The 4,108-nt window shown below is 54.0% G+C and overlaps 1 pseudogene; it reads left to right on the top strand.

The window, feature by feature from the left end:
• Positions 1 to 803: 803 nt before the first annotated feature.
• Positions 804 to 2,324, top strand: LOC123157951 (G-type lectin S-receptor-like serine/threonine-protein kinase At1g34300; annotated as a pseudogene).
• Positions 2,325 to 4,108: the final 1,784 nt, after the last annotated feature.

Here is a 4,108-nt window from a genome sequence, read left to right on the forward strand (position 1 = left end):
CTGGTCACTAGCTAGTGGCAGTAACATCTAGCACTTAATTACTGCACCAGTAATTTACCTGGTTGTAGAGCTAGTGTTATGGTAACAACCCACTCGTATAAAGTCGTAATCCAGGACCAGGCAGACAGTTGCAAGAAGTGGTAACTAAACGAAATTAGTTAAGTGTGGTCTGACTCAGTCGATGCCATGGCATCATAACCAAGCCACTATATCTGGGGAAGTTTATGCCCTTACGTTTACCCACTTGTTTGAAAGCAACTTGAGAATATGTGGGATGAGGACACGTGCATTACTTTGGGCTACTGTGGGGTACAAATTCATGGTGACTGTAGTTTTTCGTTGTAAATTTTGTCAACGTGATTCGCGTTTTTGTGTGTGCATTCGGTGGCTCTACCACTTTACGCTGGATTTGCTCCACCAGTTTGCTATTGGTCCAATGTGTGTTGAACGTCGTGTTTCGATTGGCTTGCATGTGTGGGCTGAGGCCGGTGTTCGATTTGGCCACGTTCCTACTGCATGCTTATCTCTGGCCACCGCTTTGTTTATTTTTTCCCTCCTTATTTCCTTTCTCTTGCATGCTTGCGCGCCGTGTCGAGTGTCTCTCCCAGCAGGTGGGCCTGTCTTTTCTCGCATATTCCGTTGAGAGTGCCACATTAGCGGTCGTTTACAATTTTGCTTTCATTCGTAACACGTGTGTCGTTGGTATGCATGTATAGGTGGTTGCCGCTTTGGCCGCGCGTTCTGGGCGTCTCACATCGGGATGTTTTTGTTCAAATTGGTTTTGCGTCCGAGCTCCTATAAATATGGGCTTTCCCTGCTGCTGCTCCTTCAACTCGGCCGCGTGGTCATCGCCCAGTTCCACCTTATTCCTGGCCTCTGCGGCGTCCCCGGGCACGCTGTCGCTCTTCGTTGCCGCGGTCACCTAGGCCGGCGGCATCTCCGTCTGGTCCACGGGCGACGGCGCGCCCGTCGACTCTGGGGGCTCGCTCGGCCTGTCGTCCATCGGCGACCTGCAGCTGCTCAACGGCTCCAGTGCTGTGCTCTGGTCGCCCGGCACCGTCGTCGCCCTCCAAGAGCGGCAACCTCGTGCTCAAGAACTCTGTGGCAAGCTTCCTGTGGCAGTACTTCGACCACCCCACGGACAGTATGGTCATGTCACAAAGCTTTGCCTCCGGCATGAACCTCACATCCGCCCCCCACGTCTTCACCGTCGACAAGGCCACCAGCAACCTAACGCTGAGGTGGGCCATCGCTGGCTCCGCCACCGTCGCCTACTTCAACAAGGGCTACAATTCCACCTTCACCGCCAACAAGACGCTCAGCTCCCCGACGCTCAAAAATCTAGATGCAGACGAACGCATCGTCTCTCTCACCGACAGCATGCTCTCCTTCTCCGTTGTCGTTGCCTACAGCAGCAACTACGGGGAGAGTGGCGACATGCTGCGCTTCGTGCGCCCCGACACGGATGGAAACTTTGGCGCTTACTACACCGGTGCGCCAGTGGCACGGCGACCGAGTAGTGGTCGGCGGTGGCGGACCAGTGTGAGGTGTTTGGCTACTGCAGTAACATGGGTGTGTGCTGGTTCTCTCCCTCTCCTACACCGTTCAGCGTTGCCTTCTCTAGAGTCATACACACCACGCACCGCCTAGATCACCGCGGGGAACACATCCATCGAGAAACAACCAGTTTCTTCCAGGCCGATCTTGACGGCCTCTGACGAGAGGCTAGATCCAAGCGAGGTGGGTTGCGCCGGCGAGGCTCTTTCGCTCGCGTCATCTCCTCTTCCCAGTGTCGGTCTAGGGGTCTCGCTGCAAAACTGGCTTCGCCCCGGGCTCACCTCGCACCACTGCCATGTCGCCTCTGCTTCTAGCTCCTCCATCACCTACGGCGGTATTTTGGTGTTCCTATGTGGCAGCGTGACGGCCATGCTGGAGGCTGCGAGCTCCGCGGGTCCCGAAGACGCTTGCCGCGTCAGAGGTAGCAGGGCTGTGGGAGAGCATCGTCGCCAGGTTCAACGGCGCGCTGGATCCTGGGACGGTGAATGCGCTCACGGCTCACCTACCGCACGCACTGTCGACGGTACGCAATGCTCACTCTAACGGTTGTGAGTTCGGACATGTATGTATAGGGCAAGTTTGCCGACCTGGAGTCGCTAAGAACAACGAGAAACAAGGAGTGCATCATTGCATCATGACGCTGCCGCCAAGCACTGATCGCTGAAGGTGAATGGCCATGTTGACGACGTGGTGTGGGTGTTGTAAGGTGGAACCCTAGATGGAGATCTTTTACGAATTGGAGGGGAAATCCCCAAGAACACGAAGAACACAAGAGAGGGAAAACACTTAAATTGACTAGATCCAATCACACATATGCTAGATCCAAGAACACACAAGAGGTCACAATGATTCAAAAACAACAAAGGAAAGATACAAGGTACTAGTTCATTTCAATCCTATGAGTAGAGAGGTCTTGATGATCCTATGATGGGGATCCTTCCAAAGATGGGGGCTTGATATCCACTAGGGATCTTCTCCTAGGAGGTCTTGATCTCCTAGAGGAGTGGGTACAAGGAGCAAAGCTCACATAATCATCTCATATACTTTGCTATCCCCTCTAATGAGCTAGGTGGGGGGTACTTATAGTCTAGGGACGAAATAAGAGGGGGAGAGGGTTACAAGGGCAAAAGCCCCAACTTGCACGTAGGCACTCACGGAGTGGTCCGGGCACCCGGTGCAAAGGGGTCCGGGCACCCGGACAAGTCAGGGGCCGGCTGTAGGTGGCTCGGGCACCCGGGGGTTCCAAGCCCGGGCACCCGGGGTGGCGCCAAGAGGCTGGAGGTGGGAGGCCAGGCACCCGGGGGCCCAAGGCCCGGGCACCCGGTCCAGGCAGGCGGCCGGCTGGGCGGGACCGGGCACCCGGAGGCGATGGCAGCAGCTCCAGCGGGAGGGGCCGGGCACCCGAGGCGGCAGGGGCAGCGCCCAGGCGGGGCCGGGCACCCGGGCCCATGGTGGCCGGGCACCCGGGGAGGTCTGAGACCTCTCTTCCATCGCGCCTCGCGCGTTCTTCTTCCTTCTCCTCCTCCATAGTTGCTTGTGTCTCCGTCCTTGCCTCTTCACGATCTTCTCCTCGGTACCTACGAGTGAATAGAGTTTTCATTTGAGGTAGACTCCGACTCTCGAGTGAATTCGAATGAAACTCGAAGAGGAAAGAGTTAACCTCGTGTTTGACGGTGTGTTGATACGTCTCCGTCGTATCTACTTTTCCAAACACTTTTGCCCTTGTTTTGGACTCTAACTTGCATGATTTGAATGAAACTAACCCGGACTGACGATGTTTTCAGCAGAATTGCCATGGTGTTATTTATGTGCAGAAACAAAAGTTCTCGGAATGACCTGAAACTCCACGGAGATTATTTTTGGAAATAATAAAAAATATTGGCGAAAGAATCAAGGCCAGGGGGCCCACACCCTGTCCACGAGGGTGGGGGGCGCGCCCCCTGCCTCGTGGGCCCCCGGTGCTCCACCGACCTCAACTCCATATATTCGTGTTCGGGGAGAAAAAAACAGAGAGAAAGATTCATCACGTTTTACGATACGGAGCCGCCGCCAAGCCCTAAACTCTCTCGGGAGGGTTGATCTGGAGTCCGTTCGGGGCTCCGGAGAGGGGAATCCGTCGCCGTCATCATCATCAACCATCCTCCATCACCAATTTCATGATGCTCACCACCGTGCGTGAGTAATTCCATCGTAGGCTTGCTGGACGGTGATGGATTGGATGAGATTTATCATGCAATCGAGTTAGTTTTGTTAGGGTTTGATCCCTAGTATCCACTATGTTCTGAGATTGATGTTGCTATGACTTTGCTATGCTTAATGCTCGTCAGTAAGGCCCGAGTGCCATGATTTCATATCTGAACCTATTATGTTTTCATGAATATATGTGAATTCTTGATCCTATCTTGCAAGTCTATAGTCACCTACTATGTGTTATGATCCGGCAACCCCGAAGTGACAATAATCGGGACCACTCCCGGTGATGACCGTAGTTTGAGGAGTTCATGTATTCACTATGTGTTAATGCTTTGGTCCGATACTCTATTAAAAGGAG

The sequence above is a fragment of the Triticum aestivum genome, chromosome 1D, assembly GCF_018294505.1.
Source record: "Triticum aestivum cultivar Chinese Spring chromosome 1D, IWGSC CS RefSeq v2.1, whole genome shotgun sequence".
NCBI lineage: Eukaryota > Viridiplantae > Streptophyta > Magnoliopsida > Poales > Poaceae > Triticum > Triticum aestivum.